The 21,922-nt window shown below is 33.8% G+C and overlaps 1 long non-coding RNA gene across 1 annotated transcript; it reads right to left on the bottom strand.

Annotated features, from left to right (window-relative positions):
• Positions 1-12,558: 12,558 nt before the first annotated feature.
• Positions 12,559-16,258, bottom strand: LOC128292991 (uncharacterized). The gene is made up of 3 exons (XR_008283000.1): positions 16,146-16,258; positions 15,051-15,132; positions 12,559-12,756 (listed from the first exon to the last, which is right to left on the bottom strand). It is a non-coding gene; the product is annotated as an uncharacterized LOC128292991 (long non-coding RNA).
• Between the last annotated feature and the right edge of the window lie 5,664 nt (positions 16,259-21,922).

The raw sequence follows: 21,922 nt of genomic DNA, 5'->3' as shown, positions 1-21,922 counted from the left end.
AGCACACTCCCGCGAACCTCAACCTTGCAGCGGGATTACCAGTCCAGGCTAAATCCCCTGCAATATAAACTCATAGAGTATTGTCGGGATTACCAATCCAGGCTAAATTCCCTGCAACGACAATTACTCTAATGAGCTTGGATATGAATTACCAGTCCAGGATAAATTCAGACCCTAATTCGGATTACCCGTCTGGGCTAAATCCATTTTACACATATTCTTCGGGAGGGCTATATCGAGTTAGGATCACTGTCCGAGCTAGATCCTTTTACCGTCAATTCCTTTTCAGAGATCCATCGAATTTTCCTTTCATTCAAACGGATTTCTTCCCATTTTATCAAATATATCAATGTTTCATAAATTTCCATATAATGAACATTCAAATCATATTCATATCAAAACATACATTTCAAGCATTTAAGAATATAATTCAAGTTACATGAACTTACCTTGATACTTGTTGGTAAACAGAAAAATCTACTAATCCCGAACTTTTTCCTTTCCTCGATCTAGCTTTGAATCTTCCGGATCTAAATAAATAAATTTAATTATCAATTTAATACATTTCATGTTCATATGCAACATTCTCTATAATTCAACTATTATTTATAGTTCATTCAAAGCTGTCTACTTGAGTCATAGTCACTAAATTATTTATAACTTGAGCTACGGAACTCCAAATTAATATCTGTTAATTTTCCCTGAAACTAGACTATATATATTTTTACCATAAAATTTTTATAATTTTTTGTTTAGCCAATAATTACATTTTATTCTTTAAAGTCACCCCTATTCTGCTGTCGACAGTTCTGACCCTTCTTCACTAAAAATTAATTATCTCTTCATACAGAATTCCAATAATGTTTTTGTTTGTTTCTCTTAAAAATAGACTCAATAAGGATTCTAGACATATAAATTTAAGCCCATAATTTTTTTTTTTAATTTTTATGATTTTTCAAAGTCAGAACAGGGGAACCCGAATTCATTCTGCCTTGTCTCACAAAATTCATTATATCTCAAAATTTACAAATCCAATGCTTACACTATTTATTCTATGAGAAACTAGACTCAATAAGCTTTAATTCAATATTTTTTTCATCTTCTAATTCGATTTCTACAATTTATGGTTATTTTTCAAAGTTAGTCTACTGCTGCTGTCCAAACTGTTTTTGTGCAAGCTGTTTATTACCATTTTTCCCCTAAGCTTTTAATAAATGATAATTTCGTCCCTACTCAATTAGCCTCTTAATTGAGCTGATTTTTCTCAATTAACATTTTATTCTATTACCTTAAACTAGTTTACAACCTTTAGGAATCAGAATTTCAGCAATAGACTTTAATTCCAAGCATTTTCACAATTAGGTCCTAAAAATCAATTTCTATTGAAATTACCTAATAAAATCATCTCATAAACAAATTAAAGCTTTAATTTAATTCTATTTCACCATAAACTTACAGCACTCAACCATGGTGACTTTCAATTTCATCCATGAAATCAAAAACTAATGAATTTAATAGTAGGACCTAGTTGTAAAAGTCTTAGAAACACAAAAATTACAAGAAAAAGGCAAGGATCAACTCACTTGGTGCAAAAATTATGAAATATCAGCTTATAGAACCCTCCTATGGCGTTTTTAGCTGCTGGAATTGAAGAGAAATGAAGAGAAATCTAGATATTTCCTATTTAGTCCTAGCTTTATTTAGTTAATTTTACAATATTCCAATTTTACCCTTAATTTATCAATTTTTCTGCTGATTTCATACCCTTGCCGTCCAGCCCAAATAACTTTTGGGTCTAATTGCCTTTTAAATCCTTTCTCATTAGACTCTTAAGCTATTTAATCACTCTAGCAACTTTTACACCTATTACAATTTAGTCTTTTTCATTTAATTGACTACCCAAACATTAAAATTTCCTAACGAAATTTTAATACCACATTAATAACATTTCATAAATATTTATAAAATTATTTTTGACTCGGTTTTACGAGATATAGGTCTCGATACCTTATTTTTACCCAATTTCTTCAATAATTTATTTTTCTATCTAATCACTAAATTGGTAAAATTTTTCTATCAATATTTTCATACGATTTTCCTATCATATCAATTTTCAAGCAAAAATATTGAAATAAATTTCTCTTTAAATCGATCTATGGTTACGAAACCATTGTTCCGATAACCTTGAATTTAGGCCATTACAACTCTCCCCCCCTTTAAGGATTTTCGTCCTCGAAAATCTTACCAATAAAGAGGTTTGGGTATTGTTTCCTCATTGCCTTCTCCGGTTCCCATGTCGCTTCCTCAATCCCGTGTTTTTGCCACAATACTTTCACCAAATTTATCTTTTTATTTCTAAGCTCTTTTGTCTCCCGTGCCAATATCTTGACCGGTTCTTCACTGTAAATCATATCCGGTTGAATCTCTACTTCTGTCGGAGAAATAACTTGTGAAGGATCTGATCGATATCGTCGTAACATAGATACATGAAAAACACTATGGATTCTATCAAGTTCCGGTGGTAATGCCAATCGATAAGCGACCGGTCCAATTCTTTCTATGATTTCATATGGCCCGATAAATCTTGGACTCAGTTTACCCTTTCAATCGAATCGGAGGACTTTCTTCCAAGGAGACACTTTCAGGAATACCTTGTCACCAACTTGAAATTCAATCTCTTTTCGTTTAAGGTCGGCATATAATTTTTGACGATCGGAAGCTGCTTTTAGACTATCTCGAATAACCTTTACTTTTTCTTCTGTTTCCCGGATCAAATCAACCCCATGTATCTTTCTTTCACTGAGTTCTGTCCAATATAACGGTGTTCTACATTTTCTACCATACAAAGCTTCATACGGAGCCATTTTAATACTAGACTGATAACTGTTATTGTAAGCAAATTCAATCAAAGGTACATAGCTCTCCCAATTACCTTCAAACTCTAATATACAACATCGGAGCATATGTTCCAATACTTGAATTACACACTCAGATTGACCATCTGTCTGAGGATGAAATGCAGTACTGAAATACAACTGAGTACCCAAGGCTTCTTGCAATTTGTCCCAGAAACGAGACGTAAATCGGGGATCTCTATCTGATATAATGGAGACAGGCACTCCATGTAGCCTGACAATCTCAGATATGTACAGTTCAGCTAGTTTATCTAAAGAATAATCTATACGTACCGGAATAAAGTGAGCTGACTTTGTTAATCGGTCAACAATCACCCAAATAGCATCTTTTTTCCTCGGAGACAAAGGTAACCTCGATACAAAATCCATAGTGATTCTTTCCAATTTCCATTCCAGAATACGATGGTTGGTGAAGTAACCCAAGGTACCGATGTTCAACTTTAACTTGTTGACATATTAAACACCTTGATACAAACTCAGAGATATCACGTTTCATTCCCGACCACAAGTACATCTTTTTCAGATCATTATACATTTTATTACTCCCCAGATGTACAGACATAGTACCGCTGTGAGCCTCTCGTAGAATCTTCTGTATGAGCTCTGAATTCTGAGGTACACATACCCTACCTCTGAATAATAAACAACCATCAGAACCAATCTGAAATTCAGAATCATTACCTAACTCACACTGTGACCGTTTAACTTGTAACTTCTCATCATTCTTCTGAGCTTCATATATTTGCTGTAAAAATGTCGATTTAGCTCTTAATTCTGCTAGGATTGAACCATCATCGGTCAATGATAACCGGGTATTCATAGCCCGTAAAGCAAACAGAGATTTCCGGCTCAAAGCATCAGCTACAACATTAGCCTTACCCAGATGGTAATCAATAATCAAATCATAGTCCTTTATCAATTCAAGCCACCTGCGCTATCTCAAATTCAAATCTTTCTGTGTCATCAAATATTTCAAGCTTTTATGATCAGTATAAATATGACATTTCTCACCGTACAAGTAACGCCGCCATATCTTCAGTGCAAATACAATAGCAGCTAATTCAAGATCATGTACTGGGTAATTTCTTTCATGTAGTTTAAGTTGTCTTGAAGCATAGGCTATTACTTTACCTTCTTGCATCAAAACACAACCTAAACCATTTAATGAGGCATCACTGTAAATAACAAATTCCTTACCCGGTTCAGGCTGCACTAATACAGGTGTTTTCGTTAGTAGATCTTTCAATCGGTTGAAACTCTGCTGACATTTATCAGTCCACTCGAACTTTACATCTTTCTGCAATAATCGAGTCATCGGAGAAGCTATCATAGAGAATCCCTGTACAAATCTCCGATGATAACCAGCTAAACCCAAGAAACTTTTAACTTCAGATACATTCTTCGATGGATTCCAATTGACAATAACTGATATTTTACTTGGATCTACCTTGATGCCTTCGGCAGATACAATGTGTCCAAGAAAACCCACTTCTCGAAGCCAAAATTCACATTTACTGAATTTAGCATATAACTGCTTCTCTCGCAGAATTTGCAACACAATTCTCAAATGTTTTGCATGTTCTTCTTCATTCCGAGAATAAACCAAAATATCATCAATGAATAATCTGTCTAAGTACGGTCTGAATATCCGATTCATCAAATCCATGAATACTGCAGGTGCATTAGTTAGCCCAAACGGCATAACTAGAAACTCATAATGCCCGTGCACGGTTCTAAAGGCTATTTTTGGCACATCGGACTCCTTTACCAGAATCGATAATAACCCGATCAAGATCAATATTTGAAAACACAATAGCACCTTTCAACTGATCAAATAAATCATCAATCCGGGGTAATGGGTACTTATTCTTTATGGTTACTTTATTAAGTCATCGGTAGTCGATACACAATCTCAAAGACCCATCTTTCTTTTTCACAAACAGAACCGGAGCACCCCAAGGTGAATGACTCGGTCGGACAAAACCCCTGTCAACAAGTTCTTGCAACTGTGTCTTTAACTCCTTTAATTCTGTAGGAGCCATACGATATGGAGCTATGTAGATCGTAGTAGTTCCCGGAATCAAATCTATAAAAAATTCCACTTCTATTTCTAGTGGCAATCCTGGTAATTCCTCTAGAAACACATCGAAAAATTCACATACCACTGGAACTGCCTGTATTTTTGACTCAGATACTTTGGTGTCAAGTACATAAGCCAAGTAAGCATCATACCTTTTTTGACATACCTCATGTCGCCATTACCGAAATCATATCGATAACCCTCCGTCGATCAGATTTAACCGAGCAACTCACCATTCGACATTTTAGCACAATATATTTTTGTCTACAATTTATTACCGCATCATCTTTGGGTTAGCCAATCCATGCCCAATATCACGTCAAATTCATCAAATGGCGAACATCAAATCACCAAGAAACAATAACCTCTTACCATTATTGGACAATTTTTACAAATTTTATCCATCAACACAGACTGGCCCAGGGGGTTCGAGACTTTAACCACAAATTCAAGAGGTTCAACAGATAAACTTTTAATAATTGCAAGTTTAACACATATATATGAATCGTAGAACCGGGATCAATCAATGCAAGAATATCGATATCAAGTAAAGAAAATGTACCAAGAATAACATCGGTCTTGAGGCATCTTCTCGGCATGAATGGCATATGTCCTAGCAGGTGCTCATGCCTCAGGCCTACCTGCAGTATCTTTTGTAGCTCCTCGACTACCACTGACATTACCGGATGGTCGAGGTGGTCTACCTCTCGAAACTGGATTACTCAACTTCGATATCTGTTCAGCTTCTTTTTCACCCCTTTCTGGACAATCTTTGAGGAAATGGTCAAAAGAACCACATCGATAACAAGCCCCGCTCTTTAATCGACATTCACCAAAATGAGCTTTATTACAGTACTGGCATCTCTGTTTAGAAGTGCCAACACTGCCAACACTGGTCACTGATGGAGTAGAAGGCCTTGGATTAATGCGTTGAGAACCTCGCTCTTTGCCCGAATACCCAATGGCTGAAGTAGAACGATCCTGATACTTCTTCAATTTCTTTGAAGCAGAAAACTGGGATTTTCCCATCGGTCTTTTACTAAAAATTTGAGCTTCCCTCTCATCCTGTTTCTTTCCTTTGCTCAATTCTTCTGCTTTATAAGCTCTTTCTGCCAATGTAGCAAACTCTCGAATTTCAAGAATTCCGATCAGTAGTTTAATGTCTTCATTTAACCCTTCTTCGAATCGTTTGCACATTTCAACTTCTAACTGTACCCATTCTCGAGCATATTTACTCAATCGAACAAATTCTCTTTCATATTCAGATACTGATCGGTTACCCTGTTTCGACTCAAGAAATTCTTTTCTTTTCTGATCAAGAAACCTTAGGCTGATATATTTTTTTCTGAACTCGGTCTGAAAGAATTCCCATGTAATTTCTTCTTCGAACAAGCTGAAGCTTTAGTATTCCACTAATGGTAAGTCATGCCTTTTAGCGATGAGACAACACATTTCGGACATTCTTCGGTGTACAAGATAATTCCTCCGAACCCGAGTAGTGTTTTCTAACGAATTCAGCCGTTCGAATCATCATCAACTCTGCTTGAAATTCTTACCCCATATTTTTAATTTTATCTCTGGAGCTTTCCTTTTCGATGATTCAAGACTGCACCTTGTGGGATCTCGAGAATCGGTGGAGGAGCAGGAGGGGGAGCTTGAACTTGCTGCACTACAGGGTTAGTTCTTAAGTATTGATTAAATCATTCATTCATCATTTGAAAGAAGGCTGTTTTTGCCTCCTCCCCTCGATCCTCTGTCTCGGGCCTTCTACTGCTAATTTCTTCTCTTTGTACTGAAGTCGGAGCATGACTCCCAGCTTCTTCAGATTGAGCTCGGTCGGATGACATTACTATAAGAAAAACACATTTTAAATGGTCAGGAGATATCACACTATCAATAATAATTTAAATGGCATGTATAGCTAATCCGTATTTGCTACATCGGTCCTAGAACCGCTAAATCGTAGCTCTAATACCAATAAATGTAATACCCTACCCGTATTCATTGCCTAATAGGTACGAGGCATTCTTGGAGTTCTGAATTAAATTTTTTTATATTCAATATAGCCCTTTATAAATATCTAACCTTCCTGCAATATTAAATCGAGACCAATCCACATCAACCAAATCAATTCAACATATTTTCAAGATAAATTCATGCATATTTATAAGATAACGTCATCACATATCTAAAACCAGGTTTGTTAACCATACTAATGGCTAACTTTACATTCATTTCACGTTAACATTTACTTTGTTACCTTATACATGCCATTGATTTCCAAAATAAAGTTTCTTTATATACCGAAATCCTGAGGTTGACAATGTGATGTGTCTCCGACCAAATCTGACCTCCGAGCTCTTAACACTACAAAACAGGGAAAAAGAAATGGGGTAAGCACTTTGTGCTTAGTAAGCTCATGTAACAAGAATTATACTTACCTAATATTTTCAATAAAATATAATAAACATTCATATATCCATTCAATGCATTATTACCCTAACATGCACAAACTCAACATTCAAGTTAGTACAATAATTTCCATGTATCAAGAATATATATACCATGATTGATGAGTTCGTCAATACCATGATTTCCATTTCCTTGTTATTTTTCCATATTTATCCGTTGAATTTATCGAAATTTCGATGGATTTTCAGAGGTACACATTTATTGTACAATTCGGGTCCGTCAATTCATATTCATGTGCGACATTTCCATTTCAGAGAGCACACTCATGAACCTCAACCTTGCGGCGGATTACCGATCGAGCTAAATCCTCGCAATATAAACTCATAGAGTATTGTCGGGATTACCAGTCAGGCTAAATCCCGCAACGACAATTACTCTAATGAGCTTGGATCTAAATTACCATCGAGATAAATTCAGACCCTAATTCGGATTACCGCTCGGGCTAAATCCATTTTACACATATTCTTCGGAGGCTATATCGAGTTAGGATCACTGTCCAGCTAGATACTTTTTACCGTCAATTCCTTTTCGAGATCCATCGAATTTTCCTTTCATTCAAACGGGATTTCTTCCCATTTTATCAAATATATCAATGTTTCATAAATTTCCATATAATGAACATTCAAATCATATTCATATCAAAAACATACATTTCAAGCATTTAAGAATATAATTCAAGTTACATGAACTTACCTTGATACTTGTTTGTAAACAGTAAAAATCTACTAATCCCGAACTTTTTCCTTTCCTCGATCTAGCTTTGAATCTTCCGGATCTAAATAAATAAATTTAATTATCAATTTAATACATTTCATGTTCATATGCAACATTCTCTATAATTCAACTATTATTTATAGTTCATTCAAAGCTGTCTACTTGAGTCATAGTCACTAAATTATTTATAACTTGAGCTACAGAACTCCAAATTAAGATCTGTTAAATTTCTCTGAAACTAGACTTATATATATTTTTACCATAAAATTTTCAGAATTTTTGGTTTAGTCAATAAGTACAGTTTATTCTTTAAAGTCACCCCTGTTCTGCTGTCGACAGTTCTGACCCTTATTCACTAAAAATTAATTATCTCTTCATACAGAATTCAAATATTGTTCTCGTTTGTTTTTCTTAAAAATAGACTCATTAAGGATTCTAGAAATATAAATTTAAGCCCATAATTGTTTTTCTTAAATTTTTTATGATTTTTCAAATTCAGAACAGGGGAACCCGAATTCATTCTGCCTTGTCTCACAAAATTCATTATATCTCAAAATTTACAAATTCATTGCTTACACTATTTCTTCTATGAGAAACTAGACTCAATAAGCTTTAATTCCATATTTTTTTCATCTTCTAATTCGATTTATACAATTTATGGTTATTTTTCAAAGTTAGTCTACTGCTGCTGTCCAAACTGTTTTCGTGCAAGCTGTTTATTACCATTTTTCCCCTAAGCTTTTAACAAATGATAATTTCGTCCCTACTTAATTAGCCTCTCAATTGAGCTGATTTTTCTCAATTAATATTTTATTCTATCAGCTTAAACTTGTTTACAACCTTTAGGAATCAGAATTTCAGCAATAGACTTTAATTCCAAGCATTTTCACAATTAGGTCCTAAAAATCAATTTCTATTGAAATTACCTAATAAAATCATCTCATAAACAAATTAAAGCTTTAATTTAATTCTATTTCATCATAAACCTACAGCACTCAACCATGGTGACTTTCAATTTCATCCATGAAATCAAAAACTAATGAATTTAATAGTAGGACCTAGTTGTAAAAGTCTTAGAAACACAAAATTACAAGAAAAGGCAAGGATTAACTCACTTGGTGAAAAATTATGAAATATCAGCTTAGAGAACCCTCCTATGGCGTTTTTAGCTGCTGGAATTGAAGAGAAATGAAGAGAAATCTAGATATTTCCTATTTAGTCCTAGCTTTATTTAGTTAATTTTACAATATTCCAATTTTACCCTTAATTTATCAATTTTTCTGCTGATTTCATACCCTTGCCGTCCAGCCCAAATAAATTTTGGGTCTAATTGCCTTTTAAAGCCTTTCTCATTAGACTCTTAAGCTATTTAATCACTCTAGCAACTTTTACACCTATTACAATTTAGTCCTTTTCATTTAATTGACTACCCAAACATTAAAATTTCCTAACGAAATTTTAATACCACATTAATAACATTTCATAAATATTTATAAAATTATTTTTGACTCGGTTTTATGAGATAGAGGTCTCGATACCTTGTTTTTACCCAATTTCTTCAATAATTTGTTTTTCTATCTAATCACTAAATTGGTAAAATTTTTCTATCAATATTTTCATACGATTTTCCTATCATATCAATTTTCAAGCAAAAATATTGAAATAAATTTCTCTTTAAATCGATCTATGGTTACGAAACCATTGTTCCGATAACCTTGAATTTAGGCCATTACAAGGTTTGGATATTGCTTTCTCATAGCATCCTCAGGTTCTTATGTAGCTTCTTTAACCCCATTTCGATGCCATAATACTTTCACTAATGCTATTCTTTTGTTTCTCAACTTTTTGATCTCACGAGCTAGAATTTGGATTGGTTCTTCACTGTACGATAAATCTGGTTGAATTTCAACCTTAGTCGAGTATATGACTTGTGAAGGGTCAAATCGGTACCATCGAAGCATCGATACATGAAATACATTATGAATATTTTCTAACCCATATGGCAATACTAGCCGATAAGCAACTGGACCAATTCTCTCGACGATTTCATACAGCACGATAAATTGTGGACTCAATTTGCCTTTTCGACCAAATCGAAGTATTTTCTTCAATAGAGATACTATCAGAAACACTTTATCCCCGATTTGAAACACAATATCTTTCCGTTTCAAGTCTGCGTATGATTTCTGACGATCTGACGCTGCTTTCAAACTATCACGAATTACTTTCACTTTTTTTTCAGTCTCTCTAATCAGATCAACCCCGTGAATCTTATTCTCACTAAGTTTAGTCCAGTACAACGATGTTCAGCATTTGCGACCGTATAAAGCTTTGTACGGTGCCATTTTAATACTTGATTGAGAATAGTTGTTGTACGTAAATTCAATCAATGGTAGGTATTGTTCCCACGCACCTTCAAACTCAAGAATACAACATCTCAACATATCCTCAAGTATCTGAATAACTAGTTCGGATTGACCATCCGTCTACAGGTGACATGCGGTACTGAAATGTAGCTTTGTACCTAGCACATCTTGTACTTTCTTCCAAAACCTCGATGTGAATCTCGGATCTCTGTCCGATACAATGGAAATAGGTACTCCATGTAATCTCACAATCTCAGAGATGTACAGCTCATCAAGCTTATCAAGTGAATAATTTGTTCGTATAGGAATGAAATGACCTAATTTTGTTAACCGGTCAACAACAACATCTTTCTTACTTGGTGATAGGGGCAAACCCGAAACAAAATCCATAGTTACTCTATCCCATTTCCACTCAGGAATCATAATCGGCTGCAATAAACCTGATGGCACTTGATGCTCAGTTTAACTTGCTGACAAATCAAACATTTAGAAATGAACTCTGAAATGTCACGTTTCATACCATGCCACCAATAGAGTTGTTTCAAATCATTATACATTTTCATACTTTTTCGATGAATAGATAAACGATTACTATGTGCTTCATTCAAAATTATCTGAATCAACTCAGAATTTCTCAGAACACATATTCGGCCTCTGAATCTTAAACAATCATCAGAACCAACTTGGAACTCTGAATCAGAGTTCGAATCACACTAATCTCATTTTGCTAACATTTCATTATCAACTTTTTGAGCTTCGTAAATATTTTATAAAAACAATGGTCTTGCTTTTAACTCTGCTATAATCGAGCCATCATCAGACCAAGCCAACTGAGTATTCATTGCAAGTAAAGCAAACAAGGATTTTCGTGTAACACCCCTTACCCGTATTCGTCGTCGGAATAGGGTACGAGGCATTATCGAAGTTTATCGAATTAATTTTCCTTTATTACGAGTTAAATATTATTCATTTACTGAAACATGTCATGACGTCTTTTAGATGGACGTCTTTTAGATGGGCCTTCAAAGCCTAAAATATACTTCGAGACCAAACCGAGATTAAATTGAAACCATAGGGAATTTTTTGCAAAATTCCAAAAAAAAATTTATAAGCTCAATATAACCCCTTTTATAAATATCCAACCTTCCCTGCAATTTTAAAACCAAGACCAATCCATTTCAACCAATTTGATACCAAATCATTCTTCTATTATAATTATACCATTTAACATATTCATCACTCTTTACTTTAATACATATTCATTAAACAAGTCTTAACATTTATATAATCATCAAACCATATACATGCCATATAAATCAAAAAGGAAAATTATAAAAGCTACCAGAGATAACCTGGATAGTGTGATCCTTAGTGTTGATCCGATCCTCCGTATATTTTCACGTCAATCTACAATAGACATTGAATACACTCAAATAAGCATATAAAACTTAGTAAGTTCATAGGCATAAATCACAAATCTTACCAAACATTCATACACTTATACAATATACACAATTACTAAGTTCACCTGTCAATCACAATCATTGGTGAGTTCCCTTGTATAAAGTCACTATCACTTATCCATTTACTTTAATTCTTTTGGGCCCATTTGTCACTTACCATTCTTAATCAAATTAGGGAACGGTTGCGAAAAATTGAGTACTTCACTTCCACTTTTCCATAGTATAACTATGGTCTTGCATATGATCACTTATCACTTTCCGAAGCCATAGTCCTACCACGGTCTTACACAGATCACATTTATCACTTAATCACTGATCAGATAAATGTAGCTAAAGCTACCACTTATCACTTGTAACTTGTCACTGATCAAATAAGTGTAGCTAAGGCTACCAATAAAATGTAACACCCCTATCCCGTAACCATCGCCGGAATAAGTAAGGGGCATTACCGGACTTGTAACTCATGACAGAACAGTAAAACTTTTTTTTTCTTTTTTATTATTTTTTTTTAGATCATTCATTTGGATAAACACTAAACACAGCCAAGGTTAACTTGTAAACTTCTATAAGTAAACATTCAAAAGATGCCATTTTCATATGGCTTATATACAATAGTCAAAATATCATTCTACTATATTGTCTATCCTATACATGCCATAAGCTAAGTCTAATCACATAGTTGCCGTAATGGTAGATAGTGTGACGAAGTGCTGATGATCCCCGAACTGGTAGTCAGAATCCACAACCTATAAACCAAAACATGATCGAACAGAGTAAGCTTTTGTAAGCTTAGTAAGTTTTAAGCAAAACGATAATTTTGTTGAATCAATGACGTTTTTCACATATACTTAATCTAGATAAAATCTCATTTGACCCAATATACCTAACCAAAATTTCACATAATTTAATTCGCCTTTCTTTAGCCCTGAGCTTTAAGTCGCAAAGTGTTTTCATTCAATATCTTTGGTCATTCATTTCAACTGTTCGATGAAGTTAATCTAGAGCTTCATCTCGAACTATAATATCAATAAACGCATCACTTAACTCTCACATATATATACTTTCGTACAATAGTGATCTAGATGGTCGAATATTTCCAAAGCACATTCTTCATCAATTTTCAACTTTCAATAATCCTTTCCACTTGTTCATAATCACATCCATATTTTAAGTATTTCAACATGACAAGTACTAAATGACCGTAGGCACATAAAGAACCAAACATATTCCTTATCACATATCGTAAGCTTACAAAACATAATCCTTACCTTGTACTGGCATATCTATCTGAACCCAACCCATACTCAAATCATAAGGCTTTTGGGCAGAATATGCACTAATACATAAGAATATTTCATCACATACTTCATTATACAAGCATACCATTACCAATTAGATCATTCTCATATTTGGAGTTATAATATTAATCACATTTACCTACCTCTTTGATACTGATAATTCACCTCGAAATCACTCCACCGATGAGTAAGTAATACGTACCTGAACATCTTAAATACATAATACTTATTTGATGGTAACTTATTGCAGATACTCAATATCAAAGTCTTACTTGAATCCTAGCATTTAGCCGTCGGGTCTTTAAAGCTCAGATATAGTACGAGCACGAAGCCTACGGACATTAATCAGGATAATATTCTCGCATAAAGCCTGCGGGATTTTAACCCGGATATAGTACTGACACAATTGTCCTTCGGGACTTATCACAGTTATACACTTCCACTTCCATCACATTGACCATTCGGCCTTATCATATATATATACTTTCACATTCATCACATTGGCCATTCGGCCTTATCACATACATACACTTGCACATTCATCACATTGGCCATTCGGCCTTATCACATATACATACACCATCACATTCATCACATTGGCCATTCGGCCTTATCATATATATATACTTTCACATTCATCACATTGGCCATTCGGCCTTATCACATATACATACACCTTCACATTCATCACATTGGCCATTCGGCCTTATCACATACATACACTTTCACATTCATCACGTTGGCCATTCGGCCTTATCACATATACATACACCTTCACATTCATCACATTGGCCATTCGGCCTTATCACATACATACACTTTCACATTCATCACGTTGGCCATTCGGCCTTATCACATATACATATCTTGTACATCAATTTCATCATAACAAAATTGACTAGGTATACTAGTCATTTACGGCTTATAGCTTCACTTAATACAGATTTGGTACTTTGATTACCAATATTTAATCGATAGCTTATAAGCAACTCAAATAGTTTTATTAAGGTTTACAACATAATCACAAATTCAGCACAAGCTGTTTTTCCGGAGCAACAGTCATTAAATTATTCGTAAGTGGAGCTACGAAACTCCAAACGAAGTACCGTTAATTTTTCCTGAAAATAGACTCATACATATTTTATCCAACAAATTTTCAGAATTTTTGGTTTGGCCAATCAATACCAGATTTTTCTTAAAGTTTCCCCTGTTTCACTGTTTGACTATTCTGACCACTCTTCACTACGAATCAAATTTCTCATTGTAAAAAATTCAAAATATGTTCTAGTTTATTTCATTTGAAACTAGACTCACTAAGGCATCTAGCATAAAAATTTTGTCTTTTAACAATTTTTGTACAATTTATGACGATTTTCTAAAAACAGAACAGAGGATTATAGTGTCATTCTGCACTGTCTCACACAACTTTAAATATCTCATTATCGGAAATTCCTTTGCTTACAGGTTTCTTTTATAAGAAACTAGACTCATTAAGCTTTAATTTCATGTTTTATTCAGCCTCTAATTCAAGTCCATAAATTTATGGTGATTTTCTAAAGTCACGTTACTGCTGCTGTCCTAAGCAGATTATTTCAAATTACACTTAAATTTCCAAGCTCAAACACTTAAGAACTTACCATTTGTTTTTAGAACATATCATGGCCACATCATATCTTATTAAATCAACTCATCATGTCCTATTATGATTGATTTTACTCAATGTTTAATCACTTAAAACTTACCTCGGAAGTGGTCGACGACTAGATATCCACGGCTATTCGTTTACTTTCTCTTTATCCAAAATTGCCCCTCTATGCTCTTGAGCTTAATTAACAAAATTTAAACTATTTTAATCACCTTGTTATATCATTAAAAACAACAAGGTAAATCTTCTCAATGAAACTCATACATAAGGCAACACCTCGATACATTTGCACACATTCGGTATTTCATAAAACCATCCCAAATACATTTACCTAGGTATCACCATGTCGCCTTATATACATATACTAGTTATGTGGTCAATTTTACCGATGACCTATGCATATAACTAATTACACCTTTAATAATATTCACAAAGCCGATTATCCACATGACTACCTTAGCATATTATTAGTTAGCTTCTTATCCAAATTTGCCATAAAGAAAATTAACTCATATACCCTCAAGTGCATTAGCAATTGCATCCAAAGGACACTTTAAATGCATGTTATGAAAGTAACCGAATGCACATATATTTATACCAAGACATCATATACTTCAAAACCAACTATCAAAGCATAAAGCCGAACCTTCAAAATCAATTATCAATACACGTTCAAACATGCCCTCCTACAAATATATAAGTTCTCCCTTGGTTAAACTAAATCATGCTTTAAGGTTTAACACATTTGACCACTAATTCCATGCCAAGCATAAAAAGGCCATTGGTTTTACACCTAACTTACAAGACCATAAAACATAAAGGTTTAATGTTCATCTTTAACACAATTATCACACTTCAAACTAAATTTTCAGCTTCATATATCCACCACCAGATTTTTTTTTTTCATGCTCAATTTCCATGGCCGAATGAAATTATGCCCTAATTCATGAACTTAAACAACATTGGCCAACTTTCCAAGCTCATTTGAGCCATCAAGCACATTTAGTTTGTTCATACTCAACTAGAATCAATTATCCTCCCAAAATCATCAAACATACAAAATATACCCCATTAAGCTCATGACCGATTGCTACATGCTTCATGAACACAAAAATTTTCACATGGGTCTTGTTGCAAGCTTCAAAACCAACCAAAGTTCACAACTTTTCAAAGAAAATAACATGAACCTTACCTTATTTGAAGCCTTCTTTTGCCGAATGCCCTAAGCTCAAAGGTTTCTATTTTCTTTCTCAACTCACGGCAAGAAGAAGAAGAAAATGGCCTTGTTATTTTCACCTCAAACATGTTTTATTCATTTATTTCATTAACTTTTATTATTCTATTTTATGAAACCATTTTCTTTAATAAAAACAAATATATTATTAACATTATTTACTAACATACAAAGCACAAAATGCCAAATTGTGTCATTCATGCCCATCCTTGCCGTCCACTACCAAGAAAAGGGAATGTTTGACATGCAAGTCCCTCATGCTTCAAACCATGCAATTTTTAACCACTTCCAATTAACCTATGACATTTTCAAGATTTTTTTTTTCACATAAGCCCCCCTTTTTATTTATTTCACATCCAAATGACAAAATTTAAAGCATGAAATTTTCACACATACTTATTCATAAATAATAAGCATAAAATATAACAATTAATTATTTTTGTGACTCGGTTTTGTGGTCCCGAAACCACTTTTCGACTAGGGTCAAATTAGGGGTGTCACAACTTATCACTTGTCACTGATCAGAAGTACTCAAATCTGATGTTCCGCTCAATTTAATCATTTATTCGGTTTTCGCATTGTTATTTTATTCTCAATTAATCAATAAATATATCTCATCATACATTATATAATTCATAAAATTAAAATTTAATCATTAAATTTCAACCATATGAACTTACCTAGGTTGATTTGCAAAATTTGTGAAAGTTTAGGGACTAATCAGCTATTTTTTTCTTTTCCTCGACTTGCTTCGGGTTCTCGATCTATCATTGTAAAATCATTCACTTATCAGTATTGACTTCACCTTCACTCTATTTTACATCCTTAATGTTTATAACCCGCTTATAAGTAACATTATCTATAATTTCACTATTTACTTATGTATATTCAATGTTGTCCATCCGTGTCATAGTCACTAAATTATTTTTATCTTGAGCTACAGAACTCCAAATTAGGATCCACTAATTTTTCATGAAACTAGACTTACATATCTTCTTATCATAAAGTTTTTATAATTTTTGGTTTAGCCAATAAGTATGGTTTATTCTTTTAAGTCACCCTTGTTCTGCTGTTTGACAGTTTCGACCCTTCTTCACTAAAATTTAATTATCTCCTCGTATGGAATTTGGATGATGTTTCTATTTGTTTCTCTTGAAAATAGACTCATTCAGGATTTTAAAAATATAAATTTAATCCCCTATTATTTTTCTCCAATTTTTGATGATTTTCCAAAGTTAGAACAGGGGAACCCAAAATCATTCTGACCTTGTCTCATAAAATTTATTATAACTCATGATTTGCAATTCCATTGCTTACACCGTTTCTTCTATAAGAAAATAGACTCAATAATCTTTAATTTCATATTTTATTCATCCTTAATTTGATTTCTATAATTTTTTGTGATTTTTCAAAGTTAGACTACTGCTGCTATCCAAAACTGTTTTAGCGCAAAATCTTGATTTCCATTTTGCCCCAAATTTCACTGTTCATACGATTCAGTCCTTACTTAATTAACCTCTCAATTAAGCTAATTTTTCTCAATCAATACTTTACCTAGATATTATAAGTTATTTCAAAACTATTGAACTTCAAAATTTCCACATAAAACCCTAACTTCAAACTCTTTTACAATTAGGTCTCAAACATTCACTTTCTATTCAATTCTTTCAATAAAATCAGCATATAAATAATTTAAACCCTAATTAATGCTAAATCATCATATACTTCCAGCACATATTCATAGCAACTTTCAATTTCTTTCATAGAATCAAAAACTAATGAATTCAACAAGTGGACCTAGTTGTAAAGTCACAAAAACACAAAAATTTCAAGAAATAATCAAGAATTGAACTTACTTACAGTAAAAATATGAAAAACCAGCTTAAGGAAACCCTTCTATGGTGTTTTTGCTGATGAAAATGCAGAAAAATAAAGGGAAATCTAATAATTCCACTTTAATCTTAGCTTTATTAAGTAAATTTTGAAATATTCCAATTTTGCCCTTAATTCTCCTTAATTTCTTACTGATTTCATGCCCTTTCCATCCAGCCCAAATAGACCTTGGGTTTATTTGTCTTTTAAACCCTCTTTATTTTATCATTTAAGTTATTTAATCATTTCACATAATTTTGCATTTGTTACAATTTAGTCCTTTTTGTTCAATTAACCATTGGAATTTTAAAATTTCTTGACGAAACTTTAATACTAACTTATTAACACTCCAAAAATATTTATAAAAATATTTATGGCTCGGTTTAAAATTTCCAAAGTCTCAATACCTTGTTTTCGATTCTAATTATTTTAATATTTATTTCTAGTACACTATTCACTATTTCAAAAATTTTCCTAACTTCACATTTAACTTATACTCACTAAATTAATAATATTTTCTACTCATTTGTCGAATATATTGATCTTGAATCACTGTTCCAACACCACTGAAAATTCAGGCCATTACAACTCTCCCCCCTTTTAGGAAATTTTGTCCTCGAAATTTCGTACCTGTAAATATATTCGGATACTGAGGTCTCATCATTTCCTCCATCTCTCAGGTTGCCTTTCCGATCCATGTCGATTCCATAACACTTTAACTAGTGGTACACGTTTATTTCTCAACTCTTTAACTTCCCGAGCTAGAATTTTCACTGATTTTTCTGAATAAGTCATTTCGGGTTGGAGCTCTATTTCTGTATGAGGAATTACATGTGCTGGATCTGATCTATACCGTCTCAACATAGACACATGAAACACATTATGAATCTTTTCAAGCTCCGAGGGCAAAGCCAATCTATAAGCTACTGGACCGATTCTTTCAATGATTTCATACGGCCCGATAAATCGTGGGCTGAGTTTTCCCTTTCTGCCAAACCGCAAAGCTTTCTTCCATGGTGACACTTTCAAAAATACACGATCATCCACATTAAACCCTATATCACTTCTTTTCAAATCTGCATATGATTTTTGCTGATAGGAGGCTACTTTTAAACAATCTCGAATAATACGAACTTTTTCTTCTATTTTCTGAATCAAGTCCACTCCCACTAGTTTCTATTCACTTAATTCAGAGCAATATAATGGAGTTCTACACTTTCTTCCATACAGAGCTTCAAACGGTGCCATTTTAATACTAGTTTGATAACTATTATTATAAGTAAATTCGGCTAAAGGTAAATACCTTTCCCATCTACCGCCGAACTCAAGTATACAACACCTTAACATATCTTCTAAAATTTGAATCACTCGCTCTAGCTGGCCGTCTATCTGAGGATGAAAAGTTGTGCTGAAATTTAATTTGGTGCCCAAAGCTTCTTGTAATTTACCCACAATCTCGAGGTACATCTCGGATCTCGATCTGAAATAATAGATGTTGGCACCCCATGTAACCTCATTATCTCTAACACATATAACTCCGCTAACTTTTCAAGCAGATAATCTGCTTTGACTGGATTAAAATGTGTTGATTTAGTTAACCGATCAACAATCACCCAGATTGAATCTTTCTTCTTCAGAGTTACTGGTAATCCAGATACAAAATCCATCGTGACATGTTCCCATTTCCACTCTGGAATCATAATAGGCTGTAATAACCCTGTCGGCACTTAATGCTCGGCTTTCACCTACTGACAAATCAAACATCTTGCTACATACTTACAAATTTCCCGTTTTATTCTAGGCCACCAATACATTTTCTTCAAATCACAAAACATTTTCGTACTACCCGGGTGAATAGAACACATACTACTGTGAGCCTCTGATAAAATATCTTTTTTCAAGTCTAAGTTATTCGGAACACATATTCTATTACGATAATATCACATACCATTTTCATCAATGGAGTATTCCGAGCTTTACTCATCTTGAACCATCTGTCATTTCGACATCAATTTTAGGTTTTCATCTTATAACTCCCAAATTCGTTGAAAGAACACAGGTTTAGCTTTTAATTCTTCTAGTATAGAACCATCTTCATTAATAGATAAATGAGCATTCAATGCCCATAATGCAAATAATGATGATTTCCGACTAAGTGCATCTGCTACAACATTTGCTTTCCCCGGGTGATAGTTAATGACAATATCATAATCTTTCAGCAACTCTAATAATCATCTCTGTCTCAGATTTAACTCTTTTTGAGTCATTAAATACTTCAAGCTTTTATGATTAGTATACACGTAAAATTTCTCACCATATAAATAGTGTCTCCATATCTTCAAAGCAAACATGATCGCTACCAATTCCAAATCATGTGTAGGATAATTTTTCTCATGTGATTTTAGTTGTCGAAAAGCATATGCCACCACTTTGCCTGACTGTATAAGTACATAGCCCAAACCATTTAGAGACGCATCATTATATACCACAAACGATACACCCGATTCCAGTTAAGTCAATACTGGAGCCTCTGTCAACATCTTTTTGAACTGATCGAAACTCTGCTAACATTAGTCTGACCATATAAATTCAACATTCTTTTGTAGTAATCGAGTCAACGGTAAGATAATTATTGTGAAATATTTAACAAATCGGCGATAATAACCTGCCGATCCTAGAAAACTCCATACTTCAGTAACATTCTTCGGAACTTTCCAATTTACCAATCTGCTACCTTACTTGGATCCACTCTGATTCTATCAGCTGATACAATATGACCCAAAAATGCAACTTCATGGAGCCAAAATTCACATTTATTGAATTTCACATACAACTGTTTCTCCCGCAAAATCTGTAATACAATCCTTAAATGTTGTGCATGCTCGAACTCTGTCTTTGAATAAATCAATATATCGTCAATGAACACAACCATGAATCTATCCAAATATGGCTGAAAAATTCAATTCATCAAGCCCATAAAGGCAGTAGAAGCATTGGTTAAACCAAATGGCATCACCAAAAATTCATAGTGACCATACCGGGTTCGGGAGGCAGTTTTCGGCACATCACACTCTTTAACTTTCAACTGATAATACCCGGATCGAAAGTCTATCTTGGAAAATACTGCAGCACTTTTCAACTGATCAAATAGATCATCAATATGAGGCAAAGGATATTTATTCTTTACCGTTAACTTGTTCAACTACCTGTAATCTATACACAGTCTTAAAGAACCGTCATTCTTTTTCACAAACAAGACAGGTGCACCCCAGGGCGACATACTTGGTCTGATTAACCATTATCTAATAACTCCTGCAACTACGTCTTCAACTCTTTTAATTTGTCTAGAGCCATTCTGTATGGTATCACTGAGATAGGAGCTGTTCTGGGAATTACATCAATTACAAATTCAATTTCTATATCAGGTGGTAAACTGGGTAACTCTTCAGGAAACACATCAGGAAATTCATTCACCACTGGCACTTATTCAAGCTTTAAATCGGAACCCTGAGTATCAAGAATACAGGTCAAGAATGCCTCGTTGCCTTTGCGTAATAACCTCTGAGCAGAGAAAGCTGAAAAAATTCTGACTGTATCACCCATATTTTCAGACCCAAATGAGATTACATCCCCAGTTTGACATTTCAAACTGATCTGTTTATCACAAAAATTCACTACTGCATCATGTTTCATTAACCAGTCCATCCTAGAATAATATCAAATTCCCGAAAGGTTAACAACATCAAATCAGCGGGGAATTCATAGCCTTTCAGTTTCAGTGGACAATTACGACATATCAAATTAACTATCACACTTTAATTTAATGGATTAGTGACTTGTATATCAAAATTAGTGGACTCAAT

This window comes from Gossypium arboreum, chromosome 5 (assembly GCF_025698485.1).
Source record: "Gossypium arboreum isolate Shixiya-1 chromosome 5, ASM2569848v2, whole genome shotgun sequence".
Classification (NCBI taxonomy): Eukaryota; Viridiplantae; Streptophyta; class Magnoliopsida; order Malvales; family Malvaceae; genus Gossypium; species Gossypium arboreum.
Note: the sequence above shows the minus strand (reverse complement) of the source record. Positions and strands in the feature narration are given on the sequence as shown.